At 35.2% G+C, this 18,083-nt stretch overlaps 1 long non-coding RNA gene across 1 annotated transcript in view; it reads left to right on the top strand.

Moving 5' to 3' along the window:
• The window catches only part of LOC122788122, a 75,266-nt gene extending 58,453 nt beyond the window's left edge, over positions 1 to 16,813 (top strand). Inside the window, exons 3-4 of the long non-coding RNA XR_006362613.1 lie at positions 7,103 to 7,239; positions 16,268 to 16,813. This is a non-coding gene — a long non-coding RNA (uncharacterized LOC122788122). The remainder of the gene's footprint in view (positions 1 to 7,102; positions 7,240 to 16,267) is intronic.
• Positions 16,814 to 18,083: the final 1,270 nt, after the last annotated feature.

Below are 18,083 nucleotides of genomic sequence, written 5' to 3'. Positions count from 1 at the left end.
TCTCTGTGAAACAAAATATCTGGTATTTTATTCTAAATTACATCAATATCAGCTGACAGGCCTGTTCCCCCTTTCCCTCATGTGCTCCTTTTTAACTCCTTCCTTTCCAGTTTTCACACATTTATACATATATAACTAAGAAAGCAGAAAAAGCCTGATGAACTGGCTAGTCTGTCCAAGGTTTGCAGTGAATGGCATACAACTACATCTACTTCTATCATAGCTGTTTAGTTGTCCTATGCCTTATAAATGATAGCTGTTTTACTTGGTACAACTCAGTCCATAACTTCCTTCTATGGAAGCTCTATGGAGCTTGGTCTTCCATTTCAGAATCATTACCTTTCTATTCAATTTGTGCCCCCTCTGGCTTCATAACCCTGACGTTACATCACGCTCAGAGCTCAGATAATGCCATTCTCCCCATTTTTGCATTAATCTTTATATAACTACAGGGCATAAATCAGTGCATTCAGATATAAAATACATGTTGATTATCTAGCTTTATGATACCCTTTTATTTATTTGCATTATCTGCCTATCTATCTATCTACTTATCTATGTCTGTGTATAAATATAAATATGGAGTCTGCATGTTCTTCCTGTGTTCATTTGAGTTTCCACTGGGTGCTCTGGCTTCCTCTCACATTCCAAAGATATGCAGTAAATAGACTGGACACTAAATTGGCCATAGGTGTGAGTGTGCATGTGAATGTGCAGTATATAAGAACAGCCAAAGTAGGGCTAGCCACCGAGCAGTGTGATCCTTGGATGTTGATGATTGTCACTGTTAAAGTGACACTCTGACCCCCATGTGTAAAAATGGGAAAAAGGGGTTGTTGATGGAAGGATAGCTGGCTAGATACATACGTGTGTGTGTGTGTGTGTGTGTGTGTGTGTGTGTGTGTGTGTGTGTGTGTGTATGTGTGTGTGTGTGTGTGTGTGTGTGTGTGTGTGTGTGTGTGTGTGTGTGTGTGTATGTGTATATATATATATATATATATATATATATATATATATATATATATATATATAAATTATATATTTCAGTTTCTTATGTCTTATATCTTCATCTAAAGATATGATAACATATTTCTAAAAAAAAAAAAAAACTGCTAGACCTAGTTTAATAAAGCTTCTACCTTTAAAGGATCTGGTAATTTAGTTTGGCTGCAAATATATGCAACAATAAAAAATCTAACTTACTCTCCTTAAACTCACACTTTCATTATTTACTATTGTAACTTTCTTCTAATCTTTTAAATATTTAATTTAAATGGTTATCATTATCAAGTTGTACCTTTCCCAATATACGGTGTCTTCACTAAGGTTTCTGACTAAAGTTATTAACCATAATATTTGCTAAACTGTATTTTGGGAGAGGTTTTTTTTTTTTTGCTTTACTGAGGGTTTTATAATTAAATAAAGCATATAAAGTATGTCATATTTCAGGAGCTGTAATCTAGTCACACAGCCAACAGTTATATTGAAAAAAATTGAATTTTACTATGAGCTCATAACTCAGTTACAATCAGGCAATTTACATACTTTAACCAATCAAAAACTTAACTCAACAATTTACAGTATATATAATGTGCACCATGTAATTTCTGTAAATTTAACATTTTAAATAAACTACTTATAAAAATTAACTCCTATTACTAAAACAGCTAATATACTCATTGAGTATTAGCTTAATATTTCTACAGTAGGAAAGATAATTTATGCCAAGTTACTGGAAAAGCAAATCATGCTTGTCTTAGTAGTACCAATATCATTTAAAACAGTGGTTAAATTTAAGAACTCACAAATTACAGTACGTTTTTTCGTTTCTTAGTTATTGTTGTATAGACAACTGCTAAGAGATATGAAAGAAGAGGCAACTGGCCTTTATTAAAACAGAAAAGAATTGGAGCATTAAGCAATATTAAATGTTTAGGTAACTGGAATTTGTCTGACCACAATGCTTATGCAAACAATTGGAAATTTGTCAAACATTCTTTTAGTACATTGGAATAACAGAAAATTTATTACCAATTGCACAACAGTGAATATTATATTTTTTTACAGATTTTCTAGGTGCTGGGCGGATTATGGAAGTCTCTGTGCATTCATTTCTAAGTAAAGATTTTCCAAAGTAGTGATGATTGTTTACTTCTGGTTGAACATAATATTCTACATTTATCTATATCAGTTAGGTTTAGGCATTACTTTGATTTAAAACATCTACCAAAGCATTTCAAATAACTGATATATATGATAAAACAATTTTACATATATGGGATAAAATTTAAGTAATTATTATTTCCTTTAATAATATTGATTTTGGAAAACTAATATGCTTAAAGGCTTAAATACATTCATACCTGGTGCATTATTTGCCTTTATTGTTTAATGTGTTTCATTCTAGATTACATGTAAGGTTTAAAATATTGTTGATATTCTCTTTTGAAGGTTTATTTGTTATGCTCATATTCATAAATTATGTTAATCCTTTTTCACATAAAGCTCCCTTATCTTAAATTTTTTCATAATGTTTTTAAATGCCACCATCATATCTTCTGTATCAGTCACATTTCTGTTACTTCCTAATATTTATTTATTTATTGACTGACATCTGGTGATCAGGAAAGTCCATCTGGGTCAGAAACCCATCTTTTAGTAGAGGCCCAGGGAGAAAAGCTCCAGAAGTTATAATAAAAGACAGAAAGTAGTTGAACATATATAATCAAATTAAAGATAAATCATAAAATTATACATAGTTATAGGATGCACATTAGGTGGAAGAGAAAGCCAGATAAATTATTTACGTATCAACACAAATTGTAAAATTGTACATAGTTGTAAGATGCATATTAGGTGGTAGAGAAAAAAATATCTTAATAAAATTTATTTGATTTGTTCTTGTCAATATTTTAGATCCATTTGCTTATCTATGTAGGCCATTTGGATATAATGCATGTGACTCTAGTTTCATTTTTCCAAGGTTATTGCTCTTTTGTGGTTTAGAATTAATTTATAGTGGTTATTCAGAACATGGATAGCATGTAAAAAGATATACTCTCCATTTTAGACTTTTAATTTATCCAGAGTTATGTATAATTGTATTTTAACTGAATTGCTGCTCCATTTCTTTATTTTTCTACTGTAATAACAATGAAAGCTACCAAATAAATATGATTTATGACAGTCCCAAAATATAATTTTATTTACTTCTCTGTTGTAATTAACTTTATGATAATTATATAATTCTTTACTGAATCACTCTTTATTTTTAAGGCTCACCAAGTATGAATGGATTCTTTTAGTTGCTATTACCCTTATTTTGTAATTCACAGACAGTTTTTTAAGAATGTTATGATCAAAGGACAATGAATAATATGAACCATATCAGTTTAACAAGCTAATCATAAGAAATATAGAGTTTACCAGCTGATGTTTGACTCCCAAAAGAATATTAAAAAGTAAATAATCTTATTCTACAAAATTAGCTAAATCTTTTAGTTTCATTAATGATATTCAGTTCTTCAGCCTTAGCAGAAGCTGATAGTCTAAGATCTCTTCTATCACTAGGATATTTTTTCTTACATAAGATTAAATTAAAATCACTGCTCAGAATTAAGACACCCATTACATTATTACATATTTTGCAAACTTAACTTCAAGTCTTGCTATCAAGTATATCCTTTCTGGCATAATAAATCCATTTTAATACTCAGTAGTTGGCATGGCAAATGTTCCCATGGTTTCAATATATAAAAAAATAAATGTTTAAGCATAATAACCTTTGCCATAATAGTTTGCTTCCTCTCATCTTTTTCTTAAGAGGAATTTATTAAACTCATATAATCTTTGAAGCCATAATTTGTATATCCTTCTCTCTCTAATCATTCTGTTTCTTGCAAGAATATAATATCTGCCTTATGCCCTAGAACAATTCTTCTGGTAAAATTATTCCAAATATAAATCTATCTTTTAAAAACTGGATGGTTGTAAAGCTAGTTAAATTTCTGCTGTTCATGTTAAGTACTTGCTGGTGATTACTAAATACTACTTACTTGCCTTACTAAATATTATGACTCCATTTATGTCTTGTATGAAGCAAACTATTGTATGTCTCTCTCTCTCTATATGTATATATATATATATATATATATATATATATATATATATATATATATATATATATATGGTTCTACCTAATATAAACCAAACCCCAAAACACCGACAACGCAATCACCGAAACCACATAACCGACAGTACAAAAACACGAAACCCCACATGCCCAACAACGAAATAACCGACGGTACACAAACACGAAACCTCATACACTGCACACACCACAATCACAACAATCAACAAACAAAACACATTCCCCATCCAAAAACCACATACACAACACAAGCACACCAAAATCCCTACAAACCCACACTAAACCTCACATACACAACTACCTACAACCCTAACCCAAACCCTAACCCTAAGGTCCGTCACTACTGCACACTTACCTGACCCGCTCCCTAACCCTAACTCACTTATCCCACCCCTAACCCAAACACAATCACTACCGCACACTTACCTGACCCGCTCCCTAACCCTAACTCACTTATCCCACCCCTAACCCAAACACAATCACTACCGCACACTTACCTGACCCGCTCCCTAACCCTAACTCACTTAACCCACCCCTATCCCCACAGACCGTCAATATCCACACTTACCTTACTTGCACCCTAACGTCCATCACTATCGCATACTTACACAGCCTTTTCCCATGTCGGCATCCTCGACGTCGGTGCTTTCATCCGTCGGGTCGGTCTTCTGAACTGTCGATCTTCTGGGGCCCATCGCGTCGGTCTTCTGGACTGTCGATCTTCTGGGGCTCGCGATTTCCATGTCAATGTTCCAGCGTGTCGTCTAAATGAGGTAGAACCATATATATATATATATATATATATATATATATATATATATATATATATATATATATATATATCTGTATATATGTATACATATGGATGCCCTTCAGAATACTGATGTACTATAATGTCAACTTGCTCAGTGTTGAGACCACAATGTTGATCTAACAAGTGAGCAAATCTGTATAACATTGAGACCTACAATACTGAGTGTGTCTTACAGCAGGTAACACACTATTCCTGCTGAATAACAATTATAGACAACAAATGCATTTGAGAGGACAGCTTTCCCAGGGTAGGGGAGTATGCACTTTTCAAAGCGATTGTGCAATCTTCTTCTTCTATGCAAACATCTCCTAAAACTAAAACCTGGTTCCAATGCCCCTGATGAAATTCCCTCCTACTTCCAAAAAGTTGCCACAGACACCATTGCTCTCCCTATCAGCATACTAATTAATTGGTCTATCTCAGAAAGCCAGGTCCCCCAGCCCTGGAAGAAAGCCTTTATTATTCCTCTACATAAAGGAGGCAATAATAATGACATTCCAAACTTCTGCCCTATTGCTATCTTATCCCCTATTTCTAAGCTTCTTGAAAAATGTATCCACCAACAACTCTTACCTTATCTCATCAACAGCCAGCTTCTTACCCCCACACAGCATGGATTTAGATCCAGTCATTGCACCTCCACTGCCCTCCTCTCCTTCCTTGAAACAATTAACAAAGCCCATGATTCCAGCCATTTCATGTCCACCCTTCTCCTCGACCTCTTTAAAGCATTTGACACTATTTCCCACAACCTGCTTCTTAATAAACTCTCCAAACTAAACCTATGCTCTTCCTGTACCAAGTGGTTCTCCAGCTACCTCACAACCAGACAACAAGCAGTCAAATGGAATAAAGCCACTTCACCTTTCCTTAATACTCCCACAGGTGTCTCCCAATGTTCCATTTTAGGCCCCTAACCATTCAATATATTCATTAATGACTTCTACCAAGCCATTCCAAACTCCAGCCTCATCCAATATGCCGAGGATTCTACCATCTGCTCCTCCCCTTCTATCCTCACTCTAAATAAGATTACCCAAAGTGCCTTCTCCTATACTGTGCAGTGGGTGCTAGACAACCATCTGGCTCTTAATGCAACCAAAACTAAACTTATGTTATTCACCGCCTCCAAAACCTTGTCCCTAGATAAACACTCATTCATAATCACCAGCAAAAACAATACTCCCCTAGAAATAGTCTCTGGCACTAAACTACTAGGACTATTTATAGATGATCAACTAAAATTTGACAAACATTTACAAGTAAATATCAAACACCCCACAAAAAACTTGGTACGCTATACCACCATACTTGTTATATCTCTCCTTTCACCGGCCTCATATTAACCAATACTTATCTCATCCCATCTCTCCTATATGGTGTATCTATCTTCACCAACCTGCAATCCTCCCTCAAAACAAAACTCTCCTCCTGTTATAACAAGATATCAAAATTTGCAGCAGGTCAAAGAGCCATTTCTCACCATTGTAATTCTCTTCACCAACTAAACTGGCTTGAGCTACCTAACTTCCTCACTTATATCAAACTCATCCAAGCACACAAACTCATTTACAACCCCTCTCTCTGTCCCTCCCTAGCCACTACCTTTGAAATGCATGAACCAGAATGACTTTTAAGATCCAATTCACAAAAATTAATTAAATTGCACAAACCCACACGTCCAGCTGGGAATCACCCAATGTCCTTCTGTCTTGCACGCCTCTGGAATTCTCTACCATCTCCTATCCGCATCACCAGCAGTCTTTCATCATTTAAAACCTTGCTGAACTCACACCTAACTTTACAATGGAAGTGCTCCTGTTCCTATCCTACCTAATCCTTCTAATACCACTTCCTACTCTCCTAGAACTAAATACACCATCACTGCCTCCTATAGTTCTACAGCTCTATTGAACTATTTGACCAACTACTTAACAGCTACCATATGCTGCTACTTTTGTAAAAAAAAAAAAAAAAAAAAAGTGTTTTTTATTCCTGTTTAATGAACTATACTGATGTATTCTATCATTGTCAACCTTTTCTTATCATATTTACTTATTATTCTTATGAGATAATCTGTAATGTATATGTGGAATGCGTACTACATATTTATATTTTTCTGGAACTTTTCTCCCCAGGATTCCATTGAAAGCAGGCTCCTTGTGGCCCAATGAACTATCCTGGCAAACAAACTGCAAATAAATAAATAAATCTCAAGCAGCAGATGTACGGGTGCAGGGGGATGGCTTGCCCCGGTGAAATTGATGTTATTCTGGTAAGTTTGTTTTCAGTGCAATGTAGCTGCACTAGTGTCTTACCTGCTATGACGTGTTCTCAGTATTGTACTTCTTGATGTTCTGTACATTATGTCCTGTAAGTGACTGATGTTGTTGTCTCGGGATTGTGCAAGTCAGTGCTACTGTATGATGACATTCTGAATGGAATCCATACACATACACATTATATGTGAGTGTGTGTGAGTGTTTGTGTGTGTATGTGTGTGTGTGTGTGTGTGTGTGTGTGTGTGTGTGTGTGTGTGTGTGTGTGTGTGAGAGACAGACTGTAGTTAAAAATGTAGACATTCACAATACTGACACAAAAGTAGTAACACTTCAAAATGTAGACAAATCAAAATACAGACACTGACATATAGAAAAAAAATAAAACTACAAGTTATTAGCAGAAAACAGTCAAATGCTCTACTTCTTTGAGCAATTTACACTAAAAATACACACACACACACACACACACATACACACACACACACACACACACACACACACACACACACACACACACACACACACACACACACACAAAAAATACGGCAACACCGTAAGACGTGGTTTGACTGAATAGTGAAAGTATTACAGAAATGTTTTTTTCTAGGGTAAGGTGCATGGTTAGAGACTATCAAACAGTATAGTGGGTAGGGGTGGGCATGTTGCCTTGCACCACTTTATTAATGCATTCTAACCCTAAGTCAAACACTAACCCTGCACCTTAGAAAAAGCTCTACCTTTAGCGCTACCACTACACAAGACAGGTTTAGACACAGACAGACACATGCAGCAACAAACATTCACAGTACTAAAGCTTATCTCTTATCTAACCCTTACATTTATCCTAACATGGCAAAACTCACACACAGTTCCAGCCCTAATACAAAAAAAACGCACCCCAAGTACATTCTGGACTCTCTCCATGCTGACCTGTAAACATTATGATAGTGCCGTTCTAGGTATATCTTTCCCATCTATCTATCTATAGCTGTATATTCTGGGTATATCTATCCCACTATCCCAGCTGTCTATATTTATCTCTCTCTCTCTCTATTTATATATATATATATATATATATATATATATATATATATATATACATATATTTATAGAGAGAGAGAGAGACCAGGCAATTATCTTTTTTCTGGTGTTGTTACTACTGATGATACCCATTCAGTGAGGTAGTTATCTTTTTCTGTAATATGTGCTTGTTCTAACTTCTTTTATTCACATTTGGTCTAATATGAAAACAAACTCTTCAACTTTTACCTCCAGCTTTTGGTTTTGAGTCCTCAAGAATATTTATTACTTGTATTTAGCTTTCAAATCCTGGACTCCCACTTGCTTTTCTTTGTCCTCAGTTCTTTTATATATTTGATGTGTCAGAACATAATGTCAGTTTTTGCACTATAATTTTGTACTTTAATTATACTAACTATAACTTCATTGAGGAAGCTTCAGATTTGTTTTTCCCGTGAATTTTACAATACGGTGCTGCCACTCCTTGTAACTAATTGTGCTTGCCTGATACACTTTTCAATATATGATAAGAATTTGTTGCTGAAAATATATAGATATTTAACACCTGGCAATTTGTAGTAGAAATCTTGCCTGCAGTAATACTAAGTGACACATTGCTTAAAAAACTTATGATTTAGTTTTAAGACTCTTTTTGTTATACAGTCTTTCTGTAGTATATAGTTAGCAGACTCATGACTTGCAGACTAGAATATAATAAATCAGACTGAATACTCCTGGTTAACAGAATAGAATTTTAACTATTAACAGACTGTCTTTACTGGAGACTGAGGAGCTTCTGAAGAATGTTGTTGTTTGTTTTTCAGAAATGCTTTCTCCTCATTGACAGATTAATATCATGTCTTCTACTTTTGAATCAAGGGCCTATAGTTTACATATAAGGTAAATGACAATCAGATTGACAGGACAGCTTTGAAATCAGATGGGGCAGACTTTTTGAATGTCATCTTAGCAGAGTGTTTTGATAAGAGCAGCCACTGTTCACACTGAAGTTCTGCCCTCATCAAACACACCATGTCACAAGTACCATAATTTAAAAGTGCGTAGCAGCTTTAGGACTTCCTCAGTAACATTTAAAATTGGTTCCTGAAATGTGCCATTGGTTATTCACAATGCCAACCCCCAGACAATTTACATCAAAGCATGATGACATTTATTTAGGTATTGACAGGCTCATTTGGTTCAGTGCTCCCCCTGAGGTAGTGGGTCTTCAATAAAGGTGTTTTGTACCTTATAATGGCCATATACACTAAAGCATGTAACAGCTTGGCTAAGATGCTAAGCTAATTACATATGGGGCATATTCATTTTTGCTGCTTTGTTAAAATCTCCCTTTTTCTTGTACATCTTACCTGTTCGTCTTGTATTTCACTATAATCAGCAAACTAAAGTAGCAGTTTCACCAGCTTTTTTTGGAGTAGTAAGCCACTGTTTAACCATCTTTACCTCATTTAACACATCTTTGTATTTAGAAATCTCTGAATCATGTAGGTTTCCAGGGATCTCTAGTAAAATTATGAAGAATGAATACACGTCAAAAATGATAATTCCTAATGTACTTTTTGTGGGCAGATGGCACGTCTGTCATGTGATGGTCTTACCCCACCACTCCCTACTTTTGAATATGCAACCTTTAAGTCCCATCTTCTTTGATGAAGCAAATGAGGCATCGCATTTTTAAAATTTCAAGACTTGAAGTTACATTCCTCAAAATTCTGATATGCATCCATGTTCCCCCAGCCTTTCTTTCTCAATCACATCCTTTACAATTTTGTGCATGTGTGGTTTGTGAAGTGCTGTGCTATTGTGTAAAAGAAATCAGTGCTATATATTCATCCTTGTCTCTGAATGCCATATATATATATATATATATATATATATATATATGTATATACATATATATATATATATATATATATATATATATATATATATATATATCTATATATATATATATATATATATATATATATATATATATATATATATATATATATATGAACATTATACAGTGTACCAGGAAGCCTATTTCTGACTCTGTCCTATACATCAGCATCATATTGGTGCTTCCATTTATACATTCATAATAACAATACTGAGCTCGAATTGCTCTTATGCATCATTACTGTGATGTAACTCATTTATATGCCATATACCAAGACATTTTCCTCTGGACTAATTATATGCATCAGGATTATGCTGGTGGAATTCTGCCACACACTGTTTGCCATGGATCCAGTCTATGAATCACTCTTTATGTATCTGCATTACATCGCTATTTTTCAATGACACATTCTGAGCGCAATCTTCAATGTGTCTTTGATTTAAATGGGGCAGTTATAAATTAGGGGAGGGTATACCTATAGTGTTGACATTTTTCTGCTCTTTTGTATGGGTACTGGGGGTAGGATTGTATATGTTAGTTGTGTTCATTCTCTTACTTGTATGTGATCTTTTACTTTCTGTTTGTAATCTCAAGAAGGAGCTGATGCATGAAAATTGTGTTTAGGCTACACAAATTACACGTGTGTGGTCCTAAATAACCATAAATTTTACTTTGAATGTTTGAATCTTTGAAATTTTTGAACCTGTGCCAAATGCAAGTTCTCAATGAATTCTACCCTAATAAAAAGTGTTTTTTTCTAATAAAAAGTGTGCCAAATGTGCACAGTATCAGGTCTCCTTAACAAAGGAAAGAATGCTCAGTATCTCAAAATTCTGCATGCATATTTTATTTCAGCCTGTCACAGCTCTGAACTTCTACAGTTCACTGATATAATGCTATTCTCATTAAATCTTACTCTAGATTTCTGTTTAATTTTCAGTCATTTAAGTAGATTCCTGCTGTAAAAAGGCAGCATTAAGCCACATAAAATATGCTTTTTTGCTTTAAAGCAAAATTAAGTAAGGTACAGTTTAATTGAATCTTATTTTTTTGATAAGTCAAAGTAAGAATGTTTTTCTTTGAGGACAGTCACTGAAAATATAAAGCATTTCATTTGGGTTATGTACACCTTATATGGATCGCCTCTTAACCGGAAATTCTGAATGAGTCTTCCTTCCTTATAGGTACCAATGGTGGACTTCACACTAGAATGCACTGATATAGCATGGCTCTCTTGTTTATCCCACATTGGTGCATGCTTCTTTCAGTTCTTGCCATTTCAAATGTTTCAGATTTCCCAGGCATGTGTGGAGATCTTTAACTGTAAAATTTATTAGATTTACAGGAAGTCGCTCTACTACATGTTTGTTGATGGAAAAGTGTCTAGCTGTCTTCCAGTTTCCATCAGTGGCAGAATGTGTAAGCAAATATGAATGCAATAGAAAAGTAGCTGAAGACTTCTGCACTCATTGCACCATCTAGCTTAGCACAGATGACAATGCTGACAGTGGTGAAGATTGTGAGAAGTTCAAGCAGGCAACTAAACTTCATCAGCAAAAAACGTTACCGTTATTTCTAAGAAAAGACAAAGATCTTTGTTAAAGAGATAAATACTTATCTAAATGAACCTGCAAAGTCTGTGAAGTTAAAGTTAATTCAGGAAGGGAGAGAGCAAATCAATAAGAAGGTATCATCACTCATTGATTCTGAGATTTCTCCAATATCTTCAATTGTACACTCAAATAGACACCTTCTTCAGTACTGACTAGAGTCCACAAGTCATTTTCATCCCTAAATTATTGTAAGAAATACCAGAGCCTGAGCACCAGGTCTGTTTGGAGAAACAACCATAAAATCTGCATATTTTCAAGGTCCTCTTTTTCAGTCAAGAGACATGTCTTTGGTGGTCTCTCCTCTTACTGAGATAGATTGCAAAATACTAACAGGAGATATACCTTTGTAATCTGTGCTGAATTTTTGTTGCCTGTGTCAGTAGCTTATGGAGGCCAGTGTAGGTCAGAGTTCAGGTTTGAACAGTCAACATCTATATTAATACTTACAAAAGCTGTTCAGAACGCCAAAAGAGATGGGGTTGGGAGGATGGCCTAATGGTTAAGGTGTTTGCCTTACAAACACAAAGTACAGGGTTTGAATCTCACATGGGATAATTGGCTAGGCTTAAAATGGCTTGCAAGGACAGTTAGCCTAGTACTAATCTATGAATTTATGAAACCATCCTACTTTATGAAAATGAGCATAACTTGACGTTTCACTTTGCCAATGATAATCATTAAACTGATTTTCTGCTAAAACCTTAATAAGTTGCTTTTTCTTGCTGTTTTTGCTAGTACATCATTTTTAAAATAAAATCTTCTGGTCCTTTTATTAGAGCACAGATGTTGTTGGACAAGTTTTATAAGGTGCTTATACCCCCAGTATGTTAGTACTGAGAGCTCATAATTGTTTAACTTATGTAGGTGTGGTACCCTTTCAGAATTCTGTCTTGCTACATATGATGGCAAATTCAAATAACTTATCAGATTTTAAAGAAAAGGAGAAGTCACTATCTGAAGTCATGAGTCTGTAGGTCTTCAGATACTAAAATGTCAAAAGAAGTTGACATTCCGCTATACTTTTCCCTGATTATACCAATTATAAAATATAATGGCCCTTTTGGTATATTTCTTTCCAAATGTATCACACAGCTAGAAAACCCTGATGGTTTATAGCTAAAAAGATCACCAGGATAATGACCTTCAGCTACCAAGTCAGGCTTGAAGCTCTGTCCCTATATTCTGTGTCCCTCACTGAATCACAAGGTGATTTATATTCACTTTCTGTGCTACTAAGGGCCCAATCCTCTTTGATCTCCTATACCTACAGAAAACATTTGAACTAAGGACTTGAATTTTCATCAACAAATAAATAGGGCAGATTTCAGGGACAGGATTATGTGATTCTTCTTCCATCCCTGGCAGAATCTTCCTTTACATATAAGATACAATCATACCTTTGCCTCTTTTAAGGACAGCCTTGGTAAACAGATAGGTACTGGAAAAGTCATCCTGGGCCTGATTTGCTTTGGCCTTTTGCAAGAAGGAGGTGCACTATAAGGGTGGATATTGGCAAGGTGGTTATGATTCACAGGCAAACTTCCTTCTAACCCCCTGAAACTCTGAATTAGTAAAAATCATGGCTGCTATGGATGGTATAGTCAAGGTTATACATAGGCATGCTATTTTTGGACCAGAGAAGCTACTTGAAGATGTTGGAGTTTAAGTCTTAGACACTTCAGTTGCAGCAAATGTTTTACTTGGCATTCTTGCCTTAGATCATTTACTATTGCATGAAGAAAAAACACATAAGGAACAACAGCAGAAGGAATATTTTCTATCTGTTCATCATTTTATAGCCACTTTTTAAAATATTTTCACAGTTGCTCTTACAATACCCTCTTCCAAGTTTCATAAATATAAGCACGGAAGTCATTCCACAGCAGATCTGAGAAACAATGTATACATTATTATTTCTTAAGTGTTCTGTTTATAATGTAGTGGTACATTTACACGGAACTCTTTATCATTCTATAGTGGTTTATGGTGCACTTCTGCAATATAGTATCTCTCTTTGTAAGGATACCTGGTAGACTGAATAAACAGCCTCATCTACTTCCAGTCTTTTTATAAACAAATATCTTCATTGTTGTTAATTCAATAACATATATGCATTGTTTACATATATTTCACACATAAACATATGTACCCTTAATCTTGACTTAGAGTATAGATCAATGCACAAATCCAAAAGCATTTGGGCATCAGAATTTGAAATAATTTTAGATTTAGTTTACATCTCCAAGTAATTAAAAACAAAACACTCAAAGATGTAGTATTATTTTTTAAAGAACGTTGTTTCAAGGAATGCAGAATTATTTAAAACATATTTATTACATATGTGTGGCCTATTTTGAATATTTGTGTATGTGATTTCTGCCGTTGTTTCCTTCATGCCTTCTTCAGATCTGTTTGCCTACAAGTGCATTGTATCATGAAATGTCTTAACAGGCCTTTAGTAGGCAGAGTAAAGTCATGAGAGGCAACTGATTGTGATGTGTGCAGAGGGACAGTTAATGAAGCTATTGTTCTAGGAATGATCTCTGATTTTTGAGGAACCACTGTAATTGTTGAATCATGTATAATTAATTGTGGCAACCATCTGAAGTATTAAAATGCCTGGAATGTAGTGAAGAATGAAGCTTGAATTTCCGGAGTTCTGTTATTTTTTAAATTGTTTTTGTAATATTCTCTTGACATCAGCTAAGTTCTTTCACATTTACAAAGCAAAAGACTCAGGCTGAGAGACGTCTCAAGCAATTCATTTAATAAACAACTGACTTCAGCATGCAAAGCTTTTGGGCATAGCCCTTCTTCAGTGCATAATCAATAATTAATGCGATCAATTACAATTAAAAACTTAAAACAGAGAAATCATATGACACAACCCACCAATAATGTTACTTAGTTTAACCACACAAAAGAATAATAAAATTCACAATTTAAAATACATTCATAAAAATGGCATTTATGAAAATCTAAAACTAAATATATGCACTGCCTACAGTAAACTCTTGGTTAACTGGCATCCATGGGGATTGGTAGATGCCGGATAATTGTGGTTTCTGGTTGCTTGAGAGTTGCTATTAAAAACAGGCCTGACTAAAACTGTACTCTATGCTATTTGTTTGGTTTGACTTGTTCTCAGGTTGGGGAGAGAGGAGATTTATTCCTATCTTCTTTTTTAAATCTCTAAAACTCAGAAAACATAAGGTATGTTTCTATGGGGGGACAGAAAGCGCAACACATGAAAACTGTATTGTATTTCTTCGATTTTTTTTTTTTTTTTTTGCTGGTTGCTTGAGTTCTGGTTAACTGAGAGTTTACTGTATATTGCATTTGCTTTTTAATTAAAATTGGTTTTATACTAACTGCAGCATTAATGCCTGGGAATCTGTCAGCACATAGCCTTAATATCCATTCATATTCCCTGGTTTCCAATGCATTGTTAATATTACCACCCCTACGCCTAAGTCAGTTGCTGAAGTCAGTTGTTTGTTAAATTAATTGCTTGATACGTCTCTCAGCCTGATTCCTTTGCTTTGTTGAATTTATCATATACTTCAGGCTGAGTTTACCCCTATATTGCTCCAGTCTTTGCTGCTGTTCTTTCACTTTTACAACATGGTCGTACAATATTATCAATGTTTGTATGTCGGACTCTGATTAATGTATGAGAGTGCCATGTCTGCTCAGATATATAGACTGCAGCATGTGACATGTAATGCAATATTACTCAATAAAGTGCTTGGAAATTGTTTGTATATGAAAAATATTTAATAAGTGTAACACTTCTGTTTCTTCTGTTTTTTTAGTTTTCCTCACATTGGTTAACTATTATAAAACATTGCTCCAGGACTGAAGAAAAAGTGATAGATGATTATCTGAATCAAAAGTGATTTCAATGTGTGCCTAAGTTGCTTAAAAACTATTTTATTCTGTAGATCTAAACAATTACCTCACTTCTTTTACAGCACAATATTTTATAAGGCACTGACTTGTGATGACAGTTTTAAATGAATAATAAGATCATTAACAGACGTCTGCTATTGTTATCTGACAGAAGTATCAGATATTAGCAGTAAGCATAGCAACCCACTGTATCATAGATCACTGATTTTTCCAGCAGGCCCAGCATGCATTTCTTGGGAGTTGCTGCAGTGTAGAAGTGAAGAGGTTTACTGACAGATGCCATTTTAACAATGTAGAAGAGGCTGTGGACAGGGGACCGTTACACTGTCTGGGAGAAAATAGAAAGTCTCACAGTGAACCGGTCTCTCTTTCACATCTCTCATTTCCATCTAAAGGGTAGTCTGGTTGGTATATTTAACATATTCCTCCGTCCATATTACTGAATAAGTGATGATTTCATTATTTCTTTGAGAACATCCAGATTATACATTTCTGTCTGTCAGTATTTCAAATTCTAGCATGGTTTGGTGAGGCTCAGTTTTGTAATGTCCTTTCTGTTCTACATGCTGACAGCTGCACTCATCCTTTGTAGACTGGCAGCCTTGGACACACCTGGTATTTCCTTCTCCCTCACCACTAGATTAGGTAGGACATACCTCATGTTCTAATCATGCTTCCTTTTTTGGTCTTGCATCTTTAACATCCTCTCCTGCTTGCAGTTTTTTTCTTCCACCTTTCCATACATCATTATTATGAATCCTATCCTGAATTAATTGATAGTTACTACTGCCTTCCACTAATGTACTTTCTGCCTGTTGCTACTGTACTTTTCATAAATTACATCCATAAGTGCACACTTTCATACCAAAATACATGAATGTTTTATGATATGCTTTTGTTGACATGATAGTCAGTTCTCCTATTTTATAGTCTGTTTCTATGCTGTTGATATGGTTAAGTTATATTTCTTTGATAATCTGTTATTCTGTCTGTATCGTTTTTATATATGTTGTATGCTAAAGCTTTTTCTCCCTGGGTCTTAACTGAAAACAGACTTGTAGCAGTTGGAAGTTTCTTACAACAAATAAATAAACATAAAGAAACCTGCTTTCCAAATTACTTCATAATAATCTCTGGTGTTTTATTTTATTTGCGTATTTATTTATTTATTTATTGTGGAGTACAATAACAAAGCTAGCAACACTTTAAATCATTGGAGGAGGTGATAGTGTTATGAAGTCCCATCAGCTAAGAATGACTATATCAGACACACAATACCCTTTAGCTTTCTCTCCCATATTTCTTTAGAACTCTGCTGGGAAAAATGATGTATCCATATATGAACCATGACTTATCAGCTGGCAGACCACTGAGCCATGGAGCCACCTCTGAATATGGAAATGAGGAATACCTCAGCAATGGCTTTTTCTCTGTAAATTTGTCATGTCTGTCAACAGATATTGTCTGCAGTTCGAGTCTGACCTGAAATCTAGACTCAGACACACACGCATGCGCGTACACACACACACACACACACACACACACACACACACACACACACACACACACACACACACACACACACACACGTGCGCGCACACACACACACACACACACACACACACACACACACACACACACATATACACGCGTCTTTTGATATATTACAGAGATACAATGTTGCTATAGATACAGATGTAAACAAAAATATAGATTTAGGCACTGAGTTGTGAACCAGTTGGTACTTGACCACTTGGAAGAAGGTTGGGTCAGATGGCCAGAGCAGCAGCTAGACTGACCTGGGGAATGGAAAAAATGAGTGAAAGTGTACTTGTGGAAGCCTAGAAGGTGTTTTGTATGAAATGATTTCAAATACTGCCTCTGATTTGCAAGGACTTTGTCCATTATCTTAGTTGTCGAGCTGTCAAGGAGCTTGGCAGAAATGCAGTCAGTGCATGTCATGGTGTAAATTCAGGCAACTGCAGGTAGATACCACCTGTGAGGAAAGAGTCATTTTAGTATTGTGTTAGCAGGAGTTCTCCAGATTAGACAGACAAATACTAGTGGGCCAGAAGGACATAAACTGTGGAAGTCACAAAAGTAAATGCTGGGCTTTTGAGAGGAATAGGTGAGTCCATATGAATCATGTTTGGATGCTCTTAAAGAGATTAGGAAAACCAGCCAGTAATTCAGAAACATTGTTCATTTTGTTCTCAGAAATGATTTAAAAATTCTGACCTGAAATGTGGACATTGTTAAGAGGTACAGAGGAAACTTTCAGGAGCTCCTGTAGCTGTGTACAAGCCCTTCTTTGAATTGACAGTACCAGAAGCAAAAGGAAGGATCATTCCCATCTCTGTAAATAAGGTCCCTGTGACAATTAAATTAT

Source organism: Protopterus annectens, chromosome 13.part0, assembly GCF_019279795.1.
Source record: "Protopterus annectens isolate FY-2018-M chromosome 13.part0, PAN1.0, whole genome shotgun sequence".
In the NCBI taxonomy this organism is placed as follows: domain Eukaryota; kingdom Metazoa; phylum Chordata; order Ceratodontiformes; family Protopteridae; genus Protopterus; species Protopterus annectens.
The sequence above is the reverse complement of the archived record's forward strand: the minus strand, read 5'-3'. Positions and strand labels throughout refer to the sequence as shown.